The following is a 22165-nucleotide window of genomic DNA, read 5'->3' as shown; positions in this document are numbered from 1 at the left end:
ACTTCGCTTAGCATGTAGTTCTCCAGTCCACTCATTTACCTGCAAACAACATAATTTCATTCTTCTTTATGGCTGAATAAAACTCCAGTGTTTATATATACCACATTTTCTTAATCCATTCATCAGTCGTGGGGCAATCTGGGCTGCTTACAAAGCTTAGCTATTGTAAATAGTGCTGCAATAAACATGGCTGAGAACACCTACTTTGCAAGTGTGAAGCCCTGAGTTCAAACCCCAGTCCCACCAAAATAATAATAATGATGATGATGATGATAGCAATAATAATGATGGAATATGTTACTTTTCTTTCTTATGAAGGCCCTTTATACCTGAGTTACTGTCAGTGTATGTAAAACATTGAATAGACAATTGCATAAGACCTAAAACATTAGTCTGAAAATTAAAGATAGATCCAAATTATATCACTTATAGAGATGAATTAATACTTGTGTTAATTCTTACTAATTATGGGTTTTTTTTTTGGCGATGGGGGTCTGTTTATGTATCCCAGGTTGCCTCAGCTTCCTGAGTAGGTGGGATTACAGTTGTGCACCACTGCACCAGCTTCATTTTTTTGCAGTAATTGGGTTTGAACTCAGGGCTTCGCACTTGCAAAGTGGGTGCTCTATTGCTTTAGCCACATCTTCAGTTCCTTCATTTTTATTATCTTAAGTCATGATTTTTGACAATATGGTCATGTTACCAAGTACATAGATATGTAAGTTGAAAAGTAAAATGTTACTACAAAGTTTAAATTAGCTTAAAAAAACAGCAATTTCCTGTATTATTCCTGCGTATCTTGATATCCTTCCTCCTAAACTTCTAGTTTTTTCTTCTAGTATTTGCTTTCATATTTCTAGCTATTAAGCTCATACAGTTTATTACCAGTTTTAGACATAGCTGTTGACTTATTGTGGGAGATGAGTTTTTATCTCTTATTTACCCAAAGAGCTCTATAACTTTGGGTCTCTCACCAGGGAGATTATAACCTTTTCCAGAGTAGATTCATGGAGTGCTAGGGAAGAGGAGGGAGAGAAGGAAGGAGAGAGGAAGGCAGGGAGAGAGGGAGGGAGGGAGAGAGAGAGGGAGGGAGAGAGGGAGAGGGAGAGAGAGAGACAGAGACCCATGTTTCTGGTTGTTCTGCAGGGCCTGGTGGAGAAGGTGGTCTATGACTTAGCTTAGAGTTCTTATGTAGAGATAGAGATGAGGAAGGAATCACTGTAAGTGATAAGCAGTGTCAGATGAATGAATGGGATGTTTGGGTATGATTGATGGATTATATAGCGTGACAAAAACAGAGGATAGAAGTTTGAGGCTGGAATACCATAATATTTAAAAGGAAAGCAGAGGAAAAGGAACCCAAAGAGGAGGCACAGAAGAAGCAGTCAAAAAGGAAGAAGGATGATCAGAAGGGGCTGCTGCCACAGGGATGAAGAAATGAGAAAGTTTCATGAAGGAAGGAATGTCAACTATACCTAGGACTGCAGAGAGGTCAAGGAAGGTAAAGACAGCAGTGAGTCATTCAGTGTTTTTGTTTGTTTTTGTCGGTACTGGGGTTTGAACACAGGGCCTTATGTTTGCTAGGCAGGCTCTCTACCACTTGAGTCACTCCACGCTCATTTAGCTCTTGCAATAAGTAAATAATTGGTGATTATGGGAAGGAACTATTCCATGGATCTGAGAGGCAGAGGACAGTTTGCTGTATATTGAAGATGGAAGGAGAGGTGATCAATAGAGCAAGAAAGTGTAGTCTACACATTCTAGAGGCTTAATGTTGAAAAGAACGAGTTATAAGGTGCTAGTGGAAGAGAGGTATGTTGTTTCAGTTTCTTTGGTTACAGACTGATTCCAAAACTTAGTAGCTTAAAAACTAAAATTATATTGTATCATGATTTTCTGGGCTGGGGAATTCCTCTGCTCTCTCTGGCATAATTGGGAATCACTCAATGAAGGCTGATCTGATTAGTATCTAAGATGGTTCCATTCACATACATGACACTTTTTTTAGTACTGGGGTTTGAGCTCAGGACCTCATGCTTTTTATTTTATTTTATTATTCATATGTGCATACAAGGCTTGGGTCATTTCTCCCCCGGACCTCATGCTTGCTAGGCAGGTGCTCTACCACTTGAGCCACTCCGCTTACTCAACCTGACACTTTGGAAGGATGGAACAAGCTGCTCCCTTTTCCTTCTCCATACTGTCTCAGGGACTCTCTATGTGGTCTTTCCAGCAGGTGGGTTATAACCCACATTGTATCACTTCTGCCATATTTTCTTAATCAGAGCAGTCCCAGGCAAGCCTAGACTCATGCCACCTCTCAATGGGAAAAGTGTTAAGGAATTGTGCCTATCAAAATAGTATTGAGAGATTGGCTTTTATCCTCAAGAGATAAATTGTGTCCTTGTCTACAATTGTTTCATTGTGATTTTTCTCAGGATAAGGAGCAGTGCCCAGTGGATGAAAGCACATGAGGGTTATAGTTTTAAACATTTTATTAGTACATAATAGTTGTATAAAATAAGAGGATTCGTGGCAACATTTTTATAATGCATATAACATACTTTGATCATACCCACCCCCTATTAATGTCTCTCACTCGCCCCTCCTCCCTCTCCCTGGTCCACTTCTTTAATGGTCCTGCTATTACTTTTATGATGTCTCCCCACCCCCTCCACATCCACGTATGAGAGAAAACATGCAATACTTGTCTTTCTGAGTCTGGCTTATTTCACTTAACATGATGATTTCCAATTCCACCATTTTCCTGCAAATGACATGACTTCACTCTTCTTTATGGCTGGATAATACTCCATTGTGTACATATATATCACATTTTCCATATCCATTCATCTGCTGATGGGTGCATAGGACTGAAACAGGGTTTTAGGCCCCAGGTCCAAACTCCAGTGTTTCATATATCAGGTCTGGCCACTCACCCCAAATTGCCAAATAAACAGACAAGTAATGGTACAGGTCACAGAAACGACATTTAATTAACATGGCATGGGCATGCAGCAGAAAGAGGCAAAGTAAGCATTTCAACCCATTTCTTCTGTACAAATGCTTGCTTTTGGTTTAAATAGAGGAAGAATTAGGGGCAGAGGAAGAGAAGTATGCATAATCATTAAACAGTCCTGGTCACAGGTGTGTTCTGGTGGTCATAGATGGTCTGGTTGCTCATTGTCTCAGGATTGGTCAGGCAGGGCCTTGTTACAATAAGAAAGTCACTGCTGCCTGGTATGTGGTGTGTTCTACAGAGGCTCTGATGTTCCTTTACTGGAGGGTAGTTCCCCCTGTAAAGATATTATCTATCAGTCATGTCCTTCCTACTTTCCAAGGTGACTGTGGAAAAGAGAGACCCAGAACAAAGGACACAGATACAAAATGGAGACAGAGATGCCACATTTTTATCCCATTTTCAGTTAATTTGTGGGCAAAAGCAGTTTAAGTACCTGTTAGATGATGGTTCCATAACTTAGCTTTTGTGACTAGTGACACAATAAATATGGGTGTGTATGTATCTCATAGGCTGACTTTGATTCCTTCAGGTATACACCAAGGAGTGACATAGCTAGATTATATGGTAGTTCTATTTTTAATTTCTTTGAGGAACATTCATAATGTTTTCTATAGAGGTTGGGGTAATTTACATTTCTGCCCATGGTGTATAAGGGTTCTTTTTTCTCTACATCTTTGCCAGCATTTGATGGTGTTGGGGATGGAACCCAGGGTGCTGTGCATGCTAGAAAAGTGCTATACTACTGAGGTACACTCCCAAGCCCAAGTAATTTATTCTTGACACTTGTTAAAAAATTGTAAGGCAGATTTTATTTGGAACCAATGAAATGTGTGTAGGGACCACTGCAGTGGACTCTTGCAGTAAAGATTGGGCTCAACTTCAAATATAACAAGGAAAAGTGGGAAATTATTGCCAAGTAGAAGAGTGTGGGTCAGTCGATGGAAAATTAGTAAGAGAAAACATCAGGGTAAGGGAGATTCTGTTTAAAGCAACCTAACAAGATACTTGCTGAAGACAGGCCACCATGATGGGACAACAACTTGGAGGTAGTGGAGAGTGAAAAACCTTATTTGATATCTGAACCTAATTGCACACATCAGAGCCCATGAGGCTGAGTAGCCTCTCCTCCTCAGGGATGTTCTCTTCCCCTTCTAAGTCTCCCTGCCCCACCCGTCGTCATGCCCTGGGCATCAGGGAAGACCATGTCCAGCCCCGATGTCCGTTTCTTCATTACTGCTCTCTCAACAGCAACAGCAGCAGCAGCAGCAGCACCACCACCACCACCACCACCACCATCTGCTGCCCTTCCTGCTCCCTCTCTGAAGCCCCTACATCCACAGCCTTCAACCTCCTGGAGGACTCCACTGCACTAGCATTAGTTAGAAGGCGATCAGATATCAAGGATGGGAGATTCTGGCTAATCTGATTGCAGGATTTGTGATAAAATTAGACAATGCATACACACACACACAAAATTAGGATATAGTTGAGAAGACAGTTCAGAGCCAGAGTAAAGGTACTTCAAGGAGGAAATCTTTGACAAAGGCCTGGCACCAAGTAACTATCCTGTCACAAAGGGGCAGCAGAAGTATAGACCAGTGGTGAGCGCTTGCTCCTATTTTCACAAGGCGATACTGGTGACCACCATGACAATATTTGGTTGTGGTGCTTGTGGGGACTTCTATAGAGAGAAGAAAAGAAATGGGTGTGGAGGGTTTCCATTACTGGGGGTGTTGCCAGGAGGTTAGGGAGGACAGAGAATGGAGCAGAAGTTGAGTGTGTGAGGAGGAGAGTACATAGCTTTGGGCAAGCTGGGTAAGGAAGGGTCTGGTGGATGGTAAAGAACGGTGTGCAGTGGAGTCCTCCAGGAGGGTGAAGACTATGGATATGATTGCTGGCAGGGAAACTTAGAAGGGGAAGAGGGTACAGGTTTCTAACGTGGAATGCCGCTGCTGGTTCTGGACACCTAGGTCACATCCAAACCCTACAGGTAACGACAACATTGGAAGGAAGAGCAGGTAAGACCCAGGTCGGAGACTGGCAGGGAACTCAGTGGGCTCCCCCAAGCTGTCCCCTAATCAGCCAATCCTATATGGGAACAGGCAGGGTCTTCTGGTGTAACAAACACTTCCCGCTGCTGTTGCTATGGTTCCGAGGGAGGGACTAGGGAAGGCTTCAAGGACGGTGTGGTTTGCAAGACTCATTAAGGCAAATCCTATGGCATTATGTCGTCCTCTCATTCATCTCACAAGGATTTCTCGGAGTTTATAAGCACGATTTTAGGTAGAGAAGAAGCAGAACCGTGAAGTTTCACGCGAACGTAGGTGAATATCCATCTATGAATGCTAGATGGCAGCGTTGCACCGTATTTGGGACATACACGCCTCTTGCCCCGCCCATCGTGCTAAAAAAAACCCTACGGATCTATTTTTACTGCGCAGGCCCTTTCCTCTCTTTTCACTCTCGCTGGAGTGAGCGAGAGGAGGACGTAGGAGGATTAGAACAGTTAGCGAAGATGGGGTGGGGGGTTGCAGTTCGTGGACATCACGGGTAACACTCCTTACCTTAAAAAAATAGCATTGGAAAGAAAGTGCAGGCGAACTCAGGATGGAAAGCTGGCAGCGACCTCAGGATGGAAAGCTGGCAGCGACCTCACTGGACGCCTACGCGCAGACTCAGAACTGGCCAATCCTAGGCAAGGAGCCGCTGTCTACTTCCTGTGTGGCCGGGACTTCCTGTTGCTGTTGGGATGATTCCAAAGACAAGATGGGGAAGCGTCTTTACAGCGGATGGTTCGCGGGGGCCGCTCCGGAAGGTATTAGTGTATTCTGTAGTCCTTTACTCTATCCCGCTTGGCTTTCCCAGCCTTCATCTCCAGGGCTGGAAGCAGGAAAGCAGCATTAAAAAGGAATTTTTGTTAGAGGGTTTTGGCTCCTTGTTTCTATAGTCGCTAGATGGCAGTGTTGCACAAATCAGAGTTCCTGCGTGCCTCTTACCCCGCCCTTCATGTTTGAAAAAAACGGTGGAGTCATTAAAAAAAAAAAAAAAAAAAACGAAAGAGGCTTAAACATTTTTTTTCCCCTTTTCCCAAACTTGTCTGTGCCTACCTGCAACCAGAGCTGGGGATTAAGGTACAGTCTTCTGGCAACTCCCTAACCTCAAATTGGCATTTGCTTTTCAAGTTGGCATTTCTGTGCTTGGGCTGCCTTGCTATTTGTATGTCTGCTTCTCTGAAAGATTTTCATTGTTTTATTTGTCCTGGGGTTTAATCTCACTCTGGAAGTTTTCTGTAAAGAGTAATAACAGAAACCATTACTAGCCTTACATGGTGGCACGTCCCTGTTATCCCAGCACTTGGTAAGCAGAGGCTGGAGGATCCTGTACCAGGACAGATTAAGCTATTTAGGGAGACCCTGGTTCAAGACACCAAGGCCTAGAGATGCACTTCAGTGGTAGAGCACTTGCTTAGCATGCCCAACCCCTGAATTCCCTCTCTAGTCCATTTTTTTTTTCTGGGAATTTTTTAAAACTCGCATACATTAATAGTACAAGGGAGGTACATTGTGATTTTTTCATAGATGCCTGCTGAAAGGAAAGTGAAGAAGTGGATAAGAGACAAATTGAGAGAGAATCTGCAACCTTCATAAGCAAGCAGGCCTTTTTTAGGGAAATGAGACCCTGAGAGGGACCCTTAGCCATCAGAGTAACACAAAGGGGTGAGAGCATGTCTTTCTTACAGGCTGGGGATTTTAAACATTCTGTTGCAGGGAGAGGGAGGTTGGAGGAGGATGGGCATTAGGTAAGAGAATGGGGAAGGTGCTGGACATTAGCAGGAAGTTCATTGGGGTTGGGCAGGTATGCATGTTGTTATCTCGACATTCCAGCAGTTCCAGAATTTGCATTGTTTCAATGTTTCCTGACATTCCAGCATTCTAGGCTCTTTGATTATACACACACACACACACACACACACACACATACATATAAGTGGCATCGGGGTGCCACCTGTCTTCTGGCTACTTCCTGCTTACTAGGGGCAATGTGGGGTGTTGTCAAGCCTGGAGAGTTTATAGAAGCATGATGGCTTTGAACTGCTCCCCTGGTAATACGTTCCTGAGAAAATTTTTGGAGGATATTAATGAGGCATGGTAGGAATATTAGACCCAGACAAACAAGGATGAGAGGGACCACCAGTGGGATGAGCCACGGGTACGAGGAAAGAATATTAGGCTGTGAGGATGTTAGCTGTGAGGAGATCTAATCCCCTCCTGTTTTGAGGACAAGGTCACAATGGGAAAAATAAGGGGTCCCAGTAGAGGGAAGGCCCATGGCATCCACTTGGCCCACTGGGACACTGTTCCCAGCTGTTCGTTGTTCGTTATTGGAGATTGGCATCAATTTCCCAAAGTCTTTTAGTGGTATCATGAACAATCCTGGATTGGCTGACATAAAACCAGCATTGACCTAAAAAACAGCATTCTTTGGACATGGTTTTGAGTGGCAACCTGTGTAAAGGAATGTAGCCTTCAGGAGATAAAGTGAGACATGCAGTTAAATACACATGGGCCAGTGGTTATCAGCATGAGAAGGAAAACCAAGGGACCTAGGCTATAGGTTTAAGTAGACAAGAGAACTGGGGGCAGGGAACAAAGTTATGTACAGTAAACGGTTCCAATCACAGGTGTGTCATGGGTGGTCATTACCTCAGTCTTTGTTTTGGGAGAGGTTCCAGAGTTGTTATCTGGAGGGTGTTCTGTAAAAGCAGTTTAAGTCTAAAACTAGAGACAACTTTATCAAGTGGAGTACAGAGGATGTAAAAGTCAGAATGCTCCCAGTTAAATAGACCACATAAGGGAAAATAACTCAGTGAGCATGGAGTATGAAAAAGATAAGTTTGAAGCAAAAGTAATGTTTTGTTTTGTTTTTTTACTTAAATGGAAGGTGTCAGGCAAAAATACGAGTTTTCCTTCTGTCAGAGGTGCCTGTAAGGGCTTGAATGTCCAGTTAGCCCTGCGTAAGATCACTTCTTTACAACCTCTCAGCTTTAGTAACTTTTGTGAGGTCTGGCACGGGTGAGCCCATCTGGATCGTGACAGCTTTCCCCTCTTGTCTCCGAACTGTCTCTGAAGAGGCTCCTCTGAAGATTTTTGTCAATTAACCATTCTGGTTTATGACAATCCCTCAGTGCAGGAAAGCTTTTCCTGGATGTTCTTGGCATTGGAGAGGGAGTGTCAGGCAGGTCAGGTGGGAATCAGTGCCAATTAAGACCCATTTGGCCAAATTAAAAGCAACAAAATAGGTTTAGAAGAAGTGGGCTTACTTGGCATCCATTTTTAGTTTTGTCTTGACTATAGATGATATCCTTACAACTTAAAAATGCTGCAGAATGTCAGCAGACAACATTTAAAAAATGTTTTGAAAAAAGCCAACAAAAGTAAATATCTAGAAGGCTGACTCAATTGAAAAATAAGTACCAGGTAATTGCAAATGCTCCGAAGAAGCACCCAGACTGAGAATGAAAAGACTTAGAATAGCCATAGTTAAAATGTTGAAAAGTAGTTTAGGAATTGTCAGAACATTTAGTTATTTCCATTGCAGACCACATTTTTAAGAAAATAATTATGACTGACAGTATTAAAACAGCAGCACTAAATGCTCCTTGTTACAATTACTGTTGAGTCTGGAGACCTAAAGGGCAGATGAGTGAGTATCCCATCCCCCATAGAGCACTATCATTCCTACATCCTGAGAAGGAGTTTAGATCTGCATTCCTGCATCCTGAAGAGGAGATATAGGGTCTGATAGATCTGCCACAGGGCTGATGAGCAAAATGCTTTCAAGATTGTTTCCCCTCCCCCAGAAAGGGGCAAACAAACCAGTTCATCTAAGAAAGCCCACGAATCCACAGCCAATGAAAAGAACCCACCTAACCCAGAGTTAAAAACATCCACAAAACCCCCAGCCTTTACCTGAGTAGAGAGCTACCGGTTTCTGGGCTTTGCTGCACTACTGTAGCTGTAGCCTTTCCTCGCTCTCTAATAAATCCTACTTCGTATACCTAGGCTTTGGCTCATCAATCAGCTGCCTCATGAGCCAGTTCTCTAGCCTGTGGAGTCAAGGACCCTCGACACTGGCCCACAACACTTCAAACCGGCACGTAACATTTTGGTGACCACGAAGGGACATCTCTCCTGGACCAAAGTTGGTATGTCTTGAGTGCCAAACCAGCAGGGGCAAGCCTAAGGTGCAAACGTGAGTATCTGACGCCCTGCTGGATGCTCCTGCTGGGGGAAAATGCCCTGCTGAGGACTAGCCAAAAGCAGACTTCCTTGCACTGCTTGCCCTGTCTCTGTTCCTGTCTTCCTGAGGGACTTTCCTGTCATGGTATCAAACCAGCAGCAACTAGCCAACTTTGGCCTCATGGCGATTCCGAATCTGGGGGTGCTTTTGCTCCCTCCCTGTGGGCCAAGACCAAGCCCAGGGTTTATTTGGGTATGCCTTATACTATGTTGGAGAAGACCTGATTAATTTTGGTACCTGATGACTTTTTGTCTTTTCCCGCCTGTCAAATACCCCTTCTACCAGAAACAGTGATCTGAGAGTGGAGATTTTTGTGTGGCTGACAGTGTTCCAGTATCACTTAGTGGGAGCAACCTGGAAGCACACTTAATCATTAATCTCTCAGGTGTGCATCCTGCCTCCAGGCTCTGCCTTCCCCTCCTTTACCTAAGATGTCAGGACACCCTTTCTGCTCCCTCCCTGGTCCCGCTGCCTTGTTCTTCATCTCTGTCAGCCTTCACTTCCCTCTGCTTACTGGGACCATGGTCTCCCATGGAAAACTCATACCATGGTACTTATGACTTCTTAAGTTACACACACACCAGTTTGTCATGCCCCTTGGTCTAAAGCAGCTTTAAATCAGCTGCTGGGCACTGGCGGAGGCAAAGGCGCATGCAGAAAACTCTGGCTGCGCCACACACACGCCCTAATCCTGTCTCTACAAGGGGAGGAGGGAAAACAAACAGGTATGCACGTGCACAGGGATGCCAGCCTCTGGGCGCAGCGGTAACACCTGCCATAGCTAAGACAATCCATAAAGAGGGCCTGGCATGCATCCAAAGCCACCTGTCATACATGGCGGGCCACAGGGTTGGGCCTAGGCGGACATGGTTGCTTGTCCTGGGTGTGTGTGGGGGGGTGGCGGGACTTTGTGCAGGCCCTATTCCCAGCCCCACCTCATACCTTGGGCCTGATTGTGTGAGCCCTTGGAGCCAATTCTTGTCTCAGGGTTATGGTTCCAGAAAGCACTAATGTAACCTTCCAAGAACAACAAATGGGCATTGCTATGATCTCTAAATTTCTCATTTAAAATTTCCTATATTTTTGGCCTTAACATAAAAAATTTTTTTTCTCAGAATATTAACACCAGTCATCCCCTTGGGACGCTGTGATTGCCCCAGAACCCCCTCTGGGTACAGGTACCTCTCCAGGTGATGTATCCCTTTATTAAAGAGGTAGCCTTTATTAAAGAGGCTGTGTGCTTTCGGCTAAAAGGCAGGATCCTAGAGTTTTTCTCTCACTGTGTTGGTCAGGTGACCTGTTCCAACCAGTCACTTCCTTCGGTCCTGGTCACGGATGGTGGAGGGACGAGACAGGGCTGCCTGCTCTTGTTAGTTAGGTCTGATCCCCAGTTGGGACACCGATAAAAGGGGAGTCTGACAAGTTCTTCTAGATGGGACCTGCCCCTTCCAGTCTTCTGGCATTGGTACCCAAGTGGTCTCCGCTGGCCTGACTATTGAAACATTGGGAGGACTTTGACCCTATTAATCTCAAGAAAAAAAACCCTCAACTTTGTTTGTACTGAGGTCTGGCCGCAGTATCCCTTGGGTGACCAAGAGAAGTGGCCTTCATAGGGTTCCTCAAATTATAATACCATTCTTCAATTAGACCTTTTCTGTAAAAAGGAGGAAAAGTGGACTGAGGTCCCCTGTATACAGCTTTTCTTTTATCTCCGAGATCACCCAGAATGGCTCCATAATTGCTATCTACTCAAACACTGGCCATTCTTTGTAAGCCACAGGATAAGCATGGGGTAGGAGGACCAGAAAAGCCTCTTATCAATGAGAAGTCCCCTGTCCCTACTGCTCCACCCTCTGCCCTACCTTCTAAGCCACCCCAATATTCAGAACCTCCTAATGGATGTTCCCCCTTCAGTGGTAGGAAGAGGGAGAGTCTATGTCCCCTTCCGGTGACCAGATCTAAGGGAGTTAAAAAAGATGTGGGTAACTATACTGATGTCCCAGACCAATATCTCCAAGCCTTTATCTCTGTGATCCAAACCTTTGAATTGGCATGGGAAGATATTATGCTTCTGCTAGACCAGACTCTCCTCATTAGAAAAGCAATGGGTCCTGGCCCAGGCCACTCAGGTTGGGGACAATTTCCATCTACAATGAACCCCAATACCCATGGCACCTGGAAGTGAGGGAATGAATGTGCCTATACTCACAGCAGCACAGGCAGTCCCCTTGGCAGATCCACATTGGAATCAAAATGGTGAGGATGATGAATGGCGTCAATGCTACTTCATCTATCTGATAGTGGAAGGGCTAAAAAGGGCCAAAGTTAAGCCTCTAAACTATTCCCAGGTGACTGTAGTAAAACAAGGTCCTGAAGAAAACCCCCTTACTTTTCTACAGCATCTTAAGGATGCTATCAGAAAGCATACCACAGTGGACCCAGAGTCACAGGTGACAGAGGTTCTCCTCAAAGATAAATTTCTAACTCAAATCAGCCCCAGATATCTGTAGAAAACTCCAAAAGTCTGTGGCTGAAGGAGAAAACTCATTGGACCAACTAATGCAACTAGCCATGTCTGTATACTATAACCAGGACGTTACTAAAAAGAGAGAAAATGGTAAAAGACACCTTGACCGCATCACAGCTCTCAGGGAGTGCCCCACCCAACTGGGGCTTAACAACCCAAGCTTGCTACCATTGTGGGCAGGAGGGGCACTTCCACAGAGAATGCTCAAAAGGGGGACAGCCCGGGAGACAGCCCTGCCCCCAGTGGGACCTGGTCCTCTCTGCAATGTAACCACTGGAGGTCTAAGTGCCCCCGTCTCCAGATGGAAGGTGAGGTGCCACCTCCTATGGATTGATGGGTCCTGTGGCCTGCTGTTCAGGCTCCACTTCTTTAGCGTCAATGTTGAGGAGCCTCAGGTAACCATAATGGTAGAGAAGCGAAAGGTCATTTTCCTCCTAGACAGTGGAGCCCATTTCTCTGTCTTACCATTCTCTCTTGGTCCCTGGTACAATAACAAGGTTATCATTCTGGGCATATCTGGCCAGCCTCTGGAGCACTATTTTACTTGGCCTCTGGCCTGCTCTTGCAGAGACCTCCACTTCTGTCACTTTTTTCTCATAGTCCCTGAAGCTCCAGTGTCCTTGCTGGGGCAGGCTTTAATATGTCAACTAAAGGTTCAAACTCTACTCCTCCCAAGGGGCTATCTCTGCTGCCCTCTCCTTCAGGAACAAATAGATCCCTCACAGTTTCCACATCAAAAACAGTATCCCCTCAAGCCTGAGGGATAAAGAGGCCTCTTACCTATCATAAATTCCTTAAAAAAACAAGGGCTACAAATTAGTTGCTCTAGCCCCTACAGTACTTCTGTTCTTGCTGTCCATAGGGGCCAAATAAATGGAGGTTTGTTCAAGATCTCTGAATCATTAATGAAGCAGTCATTCCCCTCCACCCAATTGTTCCCAATCCTCATACTCTAATGGTTCAAATACGCTCAAAAGCCCAGTATTACTCTGTATTAGATTTAAAGGACACTTTCTTTTGCATCCCTTTGCATCCTGACCGTCAGCCTCTGTTTGCCTTTGAAGAACCCACTAACTCCTCACAACAACTAACTTGGACAGTTTTGCCAAGAGGGTTTAGAGACAGCCCTCATCTTTTTGGACAGGCCCTAACCAGAGACTTATTAGATTTGCACTATGCAGAGGATCCCCTTCTTCAATATGTTGATGACTTACTCCTGTGTGGAGCCACAGAGCCCCTCATCTCCAGAGCTGCTGAGTCCTTTTAAACTTTCTGGCCTCCTGGGGATACAAAGTCTCCAAGGAAAAGTCTCAATTATGCCTCTCTCAGGTCACCTACTTAGGCATGGTCTTAAAGGGACAGACTCGCTCCTTGAGTCACGAGTGGATCGACCCAATCCTTCAATACCCACTACCCCAGACCATAAAGCAGCTTAGAGCTTTCTTGGGAGTTACAGGATTTTGTAGAATCTGGATCCCTAGATATGCAGCCCTTGCCAGACCCCTTTTTATGCTCCTACTAATATTCCTATTTGGGTCTTGCAAAATAAATGCTTTCTCCAGACTCAAATCTCAATAGGTCCAATGGATCAAATTCCAGCTCTTAGTCAAGGAACACTCACCTCTACCTACGCATGAGCCCTCCATCCAGTTCTATTGGGGGTCCCTGGAGACTACATGGTCAACCCCTGAGACAAGTACCACCACCCCATCCACCTGTTGCCCCACTGTCAGCACAAAGCAAGCTAGATGATTCATTGTCCCTTTCCCCAACAGCAGTTGGGTCTGGAGACCTAAGGCTGATGAGTGAGCATCCCATCCCCAATGGAGAACACTGTGATTCCTGCATCCTGAGAAGGAGTTATAAACCTGCATTCCTGCACCCTGAAGAGGAGGTAAGGGTCTGATAGATCTGCCACAGGGCTGATGAGCAAAATGCTCTCAAGATCGTTTCCCCTCCTCCAATAAAAGGCAAACAGACCAGTTCACCTAAGGAAGCCTGCGAATCCATGGCCAATGAAAAGAGCCCACCAAACCCAGAGTTAAAACGTCCATGAAAGCCCCAGCCTTCACCTTTGCAGCCAGCTACCAGTTTCTGGGTTCCCCTCCTCCATACAAGTTCTGAGGCTGTGAGTTTGTCCTGTCTCAAAGGCCTTAGTACCTGAAAGGGGTAGGACAGATAGGGTCCTGTCCTCCATAAAGGGGTTAGGGCTGAGGAGAACAGAGGCATCCTCTAAGCCTTTATAGCCAGTGTCTGCTTGTCATAGTTTCTTTCCTGTGTCATTCCATTCCTCATAATAATCTGTTTTGGGAAACTTCTTCTAGGATGTTGTGAGGTGTACTTGTTGTTTGGGTCCCATTTTGCCACGCTTAAGCTACCAAAGGAAGGTGGCAGAGCATAAGGTAGCAGTGACAATGGTTGGGTTGGTCTTTAGAACTACGAGCCCAACCTTGGAATAAGAGGACTCCCTCCCCTTATTCTAACTTCTACACTAGCACCACCCTGTCCTGTCCTGTTCAGTGCCCTTGTTCCAGCAACACCTAAGACCTCTGCCATACTTCTGACTCTGGCAACACCTTTTTTTTTTTCCTTCTGGTATTTTTATTATTTTTTTCTTTTATTATTCATATGTGCATACAAGGCTTGGGTCATTTCTCCCCCCTGCCCCCACCCCCTCCGGGTCCTCTCTCTCCCCCCCACCCCCTCAATACCCAGCAGAAACTATTTTGCCCTTATTTCTAATTTTGTTGTAGAGAGAGTATGAGCAATAATAGGAAGGAACAAGGGTTTTTGCTGGTTGAGATAAGGATAGCTATACAGGGCATTGACTCACATTGATTTCCTGTGCGTGTGTGTTACCTTCTAGGTTAATTCTTTTTGATCTAACCTTTTCTCTAGTTCCTGGTCCCCTTTTCCTATTGGCCTCAGTTGCTTTTATGGTATCTGCTTTAGTTTCTCTGCGTTAAGGGCAACAAATGCTACCTAATTTTTTAGGTGTCTTACCTATCCTCACCCCTCCCTTGTGTGCTCTCGCTTTTATCATGTGCTCAAAGTCCAATCCCCTTGTTGTGTTTGCCCTTGATGTAATGTCCACATATGAGGGAGAACATACGATTTTTGGTCTTTTGGGCCAGGCTAACTTCACTCAGAATGATGTTCTCTAATTCCATCCATTTACCAGCGAATGATAACATTTCGTTCTTCTTCATGGCTGCATAAAATTCCATTGTGTATAGATACCACATTTTCTTAATCCATTCGTCAGTGGTGGGGCATCTTGGCTGTTTCCATAACTTGGCTATTGTGAATAGTGCCGCAATAAACATGGGTGTGCAGGTGGTAACACCTTTTGACAGATTACTGCAGAGTTTTAACTCAGAGGCCCATGTCAGTTCTCACCCTCTGCCGGGTCTGCCCCCTGGGCCATGGTTTCATGAGGCATCTTTGCCTCTGTTGGCACCCAGAAGCCAATTTAAAGCTGGTGCGGACCAAGGGGCATGACAAACTAGGTGTGGGAGTAACAGAAGGAAGTCATAAGGTACCATGGTACGAGTTTCCCATGGGAGGCCCAGTTTGGTAAGATTATATAAAAGACACCCTAGGGGTGAGTCAAAGGAAATCTTTGAGTACATTTAATTTATTTGACTAAAACTAATATAGGCCAGGTTTTAAGTAGCAGGCAGGATTTCCCAAATGACAAGGTTTTTCTTAATGTTACTGATTATAAACAGCACTCCTGCCAAAAGTTTCATTAACCATTTTATATGTCAAAGGTTAAGATGTAACACTTTTGTATAAAAGAGCTTTAGCTCATCATTTTACATAAACTGATACTTTTAACTTTGTAAATGTTTGTACCATATTTAGATAAAGTATAGACACAGAACACAGTTATAAGGTGGTCATTTAAGAGACCTTTGCATGAGCAAATATGTAAATGAACTCTGATATAGTAGTACTTAAAGCTTGGAAAAATCCAAGCAGAGCACGGGGATGGGATGAGGTAGAATAGCTTTATTGAGGGAAGGAAGTCACCTGTTCTGCCAGGTGGGAAAAGGGAAGAAGAATGGCTGGGGTCTCTTGGTATGTCATTTTTATACTACTTTGAACTTGGAGGTGGGGAGACATTATGTTATTACCTGGCTCCTCTCATGTATGGGCTAGGGGGAAGAGCCCCAGACTATCCCTAACCTAGACAATATTCCAAAAAATCCTTTGTTTGGGGGGATGATGAAGGGGTATGATCCATCTTCAGTGTCTTCTTTGAGCTGACAAGGGGCAGCAGTCCCTACCTATAAAGAGAAATTGTCTCTCCTATTTCTTTCCCTGTGGCTCATTTGGCCATAAGCTGTCTGAATTATTGTCCTGCATAGTTAAGGTTTCTCATGGAGATCTGGGTTGCTCATGGAGATCTCATTCATTTGTAGAGCTTGATAGTTGTTGCCTCATGATTTGGGTCCTAAAGGCTTTTACTCTGGAAGACATAAATCTGATTTAGAAGGCATGACCTGAACATTTCGCATTAGAAGGGGCCCTGCCAGGTGTGGCAGGAAGGACAAAGTAATTTGGAAAAGTGACAGGGAGTCTTATGGTTACTTTACCTATAGGTGTTTATACCTGTAGCTATTTTTAAGTCTTAGATGGTCCTGTAGTTTGGACTGTAGTTAAAGGCTGACTACATTAGGGGCCAGATGTACCAGGGACTGGGTGTTAGTCCAGTTAGAGAGCAAACATCAGTGTATCAGTTCTGTACAGAAAGAAGGCTCACAGCATCCCTAACGAGACGTTAGACACCATTGACAGTTATATTGCCTTTGTTTAAATAGAAGGCCTTGGCCAAAGACATGATTTTGCCTTTTGCCAAAAGCCCAGAAGGTTTAAATATTAGAGCACATGCATAAGAGCCCCCTTTTAAAAATCTCTCAGCTTTGGTTACTTTTAGAGGTCTGGCATAATTGACTCCATCTGGATCTGGAGAAGTCACCTCATTTATGCAATCCTTTTGAATTGTCTTGGGTGGCTGAATGTCACTTGCTCTTCTGAGAAGTTGGGGGACACTGACTGCTTGGGGGTTGCATCCTCTTAAACTGTTTTTCTGAACAGTCATCTCTGAAGATTTTGCCAGTTTGGCATTTCTGTCCCTTGGTGCGGGAGTGCTCTCCGGGAAAGTCCAGAAAGTCAGATTCTGTCCCATGGAGGAGGAAGACTCGAACAGATCAGAAGTCAGTGCCAATGTGAGCTTTTTGGCCAAATAAAGCAACAAAGAGATTTAGAAAGTGGCTCTTAGGCTGGGCTTAATTAATCTAATTGCTTGTCCTATAGAGGATGACTGACACCTTTAAATTGCTATAAAGTGTTAGTAGTTAACAGTTACAAAGTTTTAAAAGGAAAATACAAAACGACCCCAATACTTAAGAATGTCTGCCCTGGTTGATGGATAAGCACTTCACTTGTCAGTCATTTTTCATGGGCTTGCCTGTGAATGTTTTTGAGGGATCAGAACTGTAATGTAAAAACTTAAAGTAACCATGGTTAATTACAACTTAAATCTTGAATTTTGGTTAGGTAAGTAACAAGTTAGTGGTTAACAATAAAAGTTAGTAGTTAACAATAAAAGTGGTTAAAAATAAAAGTTAGTAAAACCCTAAATTTTCCAATGGTTAAGGGAAGGCCGTGTTAGTAATTTTAAATAGCCCCTGTTTTGATGCTCAATTATATATTATATATATAAAATGATGCTTATCTCTGATGAACAGATGTCAGGCCTAAATGATAGAATTTTTAGCATTTGTCATAAAGAACAGAAATGTCAGAGACCTTATTAGAAGGTACCTTAGATGAAAGAACTATGGCTGCTTGCATGTATACACTTTTAACTTTATAAATGATTTTATGACATTTAGATACATGTGTAAGGCACTAGGAGCATTAGAACCATTAAAGGAATTTTACTTAGTTTAAACTTAGTTTCTTTAGTGTTATTGGAAAAATACTTTAGGTTTTTGTGTCTGGCATGTGACTAATTTAAGCAGGTTGTAAAGAATAGGAAATGATCTTAAATGGGCTATGAAGAGAACTAGTCATCTTATTTTGGTTAGCAAGATCAGAGTATCTCCCAACACTTAAGGATACAGCTAAATGAATATATTGGCTTTCCCTATGCTGGCTGGTGGAAAGAGAGAGAGGGAAAGGGAAGGGGGAGAATCCATTCACCCCTCGTCCCCTGCATGAGGACTCCTGAATGGAACTCCCTATGCTGGCTGGTAGAGAGAGAGGAAAGGGGAGGTGGATAGTCGCCCTTTCAGAGAAAGAAAAACGAGAATTTTCTAGATTCTCAAAGCATCCTCCTTGAACGTTCTGAACGCCTCAACACAGGTCCCTTTAACCTGTTTCATCACACATCTGTGGAGCAAGTGAGTGGCAGGGTACCCTGGCTTGAGTCAACTGTTCTCCTAAGAGCCAGCTTCATCCACCCCAGCATGAGGGTTTTTTGATGGGATGTTGATCCTGAATGTTGACATGACTAGAGCTATTATGACAGTACAAAATCGAAATTGTACGAAAGTAAGCTTGGCTGATACAAATCCATTACTTCTGGTTAGTTTTCATATCAGGCCATGGAGTTGTAGTCAGTTTGTAAGCTGAGAAAAATGGGAGACATGTATATTTTTTAATAATAAACCAATTAAGATTAATTTCTCAAATAATTAGACACAGAAACAGAGATAAAGGGTTAAGCATATTATTACATCTGGAGGGTGAGCTTTTGTTTGGTTTTGGTAACATTTTTTATTAGCCTACAGTACCACAAGATCTTGATAGTTATTTTGATAAAAAGAGAAACCCATTTTTAAATACATATTGGTACCTTAAATTTTAAGGTATGAACCCACACAGCTACGCCCACCTGATTTTTGACAAAGGTGCCCAAGACATACAATGGAGAAAAGAGAGCCTCTTCAACAAATGTTGCTGGAAAAACCGGATATCTGCAACCAGAAAACTGAAACTAGATCCATGTTTCTCACCCTGTACAAGTATCAACTCAAAGTGGATTAAGGACTTTAATATAAGACTTGAAAACTTGAAGCTAGTGTAGGAAAGAGCAGGAAATACCGGAATTAATAGGCATAGGCAATGACTTCCTAAATAGGGCAAATGAATGAACAGTTTTCAAAAGAAGAAGTATCAATGACAAACACATGAAGAAATGCTCAGTAGTCTTGCCCATAATGAAAATGCTACCAAGAACATCACAGAGATTCCTTCACAACTCAGTCAGAACAGTTATCATCAAGAAAACAAACAACAAATGCTGGCCAGAATGTAGGGAAAAAGGAACCCTCATACTCTGTTGGTGGGACTATAAAGTAGTGCACCCACTATGGAAATCAGTATAGAGTTCATCAAAATATTAAAAATAGACCTACCTTATGACCCTGCTATACCACGCTTGGGCATATATCCAAATCACTAGTCACAATAGCTAAGCTGTGGAATCAGGCTAAGGTGCCCAACAACTGATAAATGAAATGTGATATATAGTCACAATGGGGTATTATTCAGCCATAAAGGAGAGTGAAAGTATGTCATTTGTTAGAAAATGGATAGAATTGGAGATCACCATGTTAAGCAAGATAAGCCAAGCTCAAAAAGCCAAATATCCCATGTTTTCACTCATTTGTGGAATCTAAAACTAATATGATGGTGGTGGTGACAATCATGGGACATGAATGTAAAAAGCAGGACTGTCTGAGGGACTGTCAGGGGAAAGGGTCAGGCAGGCTAGGTTAGGGATAGTCTGGGCTGCTCCCCCTCTTGGCTCAAGGGCTCCTCCCCCTAGCCCATAGGTGAGAGGAACCAGGTAATGACATAATGCCTCCCCACGTCCAACCCAAAGTGGTATAAAAACTATATACCAAGAGACTCCGGTCACTCTTCTTCTTCCCTTTTCCCACCTGACAGAACAGGTGACTGACTTCCTTCCCTCAATAAAGCTAGGGATTAAGGGTTAGGAAAAGTAGGTTTGGGGAAGGGGCAGCTAGCATTTAATGTGGTCCATTCCCCGGGGCAGGACCAGGGAACCCAGACATGAACCCTGTGCCTTGGGGTGCTTGTGGGGACTCGCGAGTCCTGCTCGCTCACCACAAATGTTAATGGCGCTGGTGCAGTCTGTGATCAGAAGATCCTGATTTTTGTGCTCCAAATGGAAAAATCCAAGCAGAGCACATGGATGGGGTGAACCCAAGAGGGTGAACTGAACCCTCTTGGTTCAGTTTTGGATGGTCATATATATCTAGAAATTTGTCCATTTCTTCTAGATTTTCCAATTTATTTGAGTAGAGCTTTTCAAAGTAGTCCATTGATGGTTCCCTGGATTTCCTTGGTGTTTGTTATTTCCCATTTTTCATTTCAAGTTTTATTAATTTGGGTCTTTTTCCTCCTCATTTTAGTCAGATTTGCCACGGGTTTGTCAATCTTGTTTATCTTTTCAAAGAACCAGCTTTTTGTTTTGTTGATTCTTTGTATGGTTTTTTTTTTTTGGGAGGGGGTGTCTCTTTTATTGTTGATTTTGGCCCTTATTTTTTATTATTCTTTTCTCTGCTAGTTTTGGGTTTAGCTTGTTCTTGTTTTTCTAGGAGTTTGAGATGCAACATTAGGTTATTTATTTGTGTTCTTTAATATATGCATTCATGGCTATGAACTTTTCCCTTAGGACTGCCTTCTCTGTGTCCCATAGGTTCTGATAGGTTATGCTTCCATTCTCTTTAAATTCCAGGAACTTTTTTATTTCCTCCTTTATTTCTTCAATGACCCACTGATCGTGGAGCAATGTGTTATTCAGTCTCCAGGTGTTTGAGTATTTTCTGCTGTTTCTTTTGTTGTTGGGTTCTAGTTTTATTGCATTGTGTTCAGACAGTATGCAGGGGGTTATTTCAGTTTTCTTAATATTTGTTAAGACTTGCTTTGTGGCCTAAAATATGGTCACATATTTTTATGGTCTGTTTTGGAGAAAGTTCCATGGGTTGGTGAAAAGAATGTATATTGTGCTGTTGCTGGATGGAACAGTCTGTAGATGTCTGTCAAGTCTATTTGATCTGTGGTGTCATTCAATTCTAGAGTTTCTTTGTTGATTTTTTTGTCTGTATGACCTATTTTTTTACAGGTTTTTAAAATAACCTTTAGTAAGTTAATATGTGCATTACAGGAAACAAACACATGAAACAAAGAACAAAATCATCCATAGCCACAAGCAGTACAGTTGGAATATCCTAAACCCTGGGTGTACAGACAACAATCCATTTAAAGTAACTGAGGTCATATGGTCTGTGTCATGCTTTTCCACACATTGTGAATACTGACCAACTCAAAATCCCAAAACTACATGAATATTTTGATAGCCATGAATATACTACACCAACTCAATCTGTTAGGAAAAATTTATAATCCTGCCTTCCTTGGGTACAAAATTTTCACTGAAGACAGAAATGGCAACAGGCCTCTCTCTAGACAGAATTACTGGCAGAATTAAAATACTGTATTCCTTTAATGCTCCAATGAGACACTAAGCATAGTTTTTAAGATAATTTATTATCATATCTATACTATTAAAATATTAGCAACAAGGCAGGTTCCCATTGAATTAATGTATCTCTATAGTACAGCCAGAAGATATATACATATCAATGGCTCTTATCAAACTAAATCTGAGCACACCTGCACATAACTCTCTTTGTAGGCTTCCTTCAGCCCCTCTGCTGGCAGCCTAATGAACAAGTACTATTTGCATTGCCAAGAGGTGTGATAATTTCATATCCAAGATGCATCTTTTCTGTTGATTATAACCTCTTTACAAGTTGGCTAATTCAGTACCTCTACTTTTTACCGGACACTGTCATCTCAGGATATCTATAAAGCTTGGATGTTGTGTAACAATGAACTTTGTGCACAATAAACACAAGTACTTTACCAAAAATGCACATATGGGCTTTTGGTTATAATTAAGATCCATCTTCTAGGTGTGGAGATATTAGCCCTCCCTCACCTGTCCAGTGACTAACTTCAGGAAGACACTGGCTCTAAGAGGTAGATTAATAAAAGTCACTCTTCCTAAAAACAAAAGGACATTTATGTAGGGATTATTCCTTACTTCTAACATACTTTGGGCATTAGGACTTATCCTTTAATATACATCAGTATTAACTGAAATGCATATTGAACAATGTCTAGACAACCTGAACCAACCTAACACGCACAGAGCATACTCTCTGCATACTTCCTTCTCCCACCCCACCTCTGCCACCTCCCAGTGAACA

General features: G+C 43.1%; 1 long non-coding RNA gene across 2 annotated transcripts; it reads left to right on the top strand.

The window, feature by feature from the left end:
* Window positions 1-4320: 4320 nt before the first annotated feature.
* On the top strand, window positions 4321-13991 carry LOC141420438 (uncharacterized). 2 transcript variants are annotated; one of them, XR_012444971.1, is made up of 4 exons: window positions 4321-5837; window positions 9085-9274; window positions 10438-10512; window positions 13625-13991. It is a non-coding gene; the product is annotated as an uncharacterized lncRNA (long non-coding RNA). The 2 variants fall into 2 exon arrangements; XR_012444970.1 differs by lacking the exon at window positions 10438-10512 and having other exon boundaries at window positions 13625-13989.
* Window positions 13992-22165: the final 8174 nt, after the last annotated feature.

Source organism: Castor canadensis, unplaced genomic scaffold (assembly GCF_047511655.1).
Source record: "Castor canadensis unplaced genomic scaffold, mCasCan1.hap1v2 HAP1_SCAFFOLD_165, whole genome shotgun sequence".
Lineage (NCBI taxonomy): Eukaryota > Metazoa > Chordata > Mammalia > Rodentia > Castoridae > Castor > Castor canadensis.
Note: the sequence above shows the minus strand (reverse complement) of the source record. Positions and strands in the feature narration are given on the sequence as shown.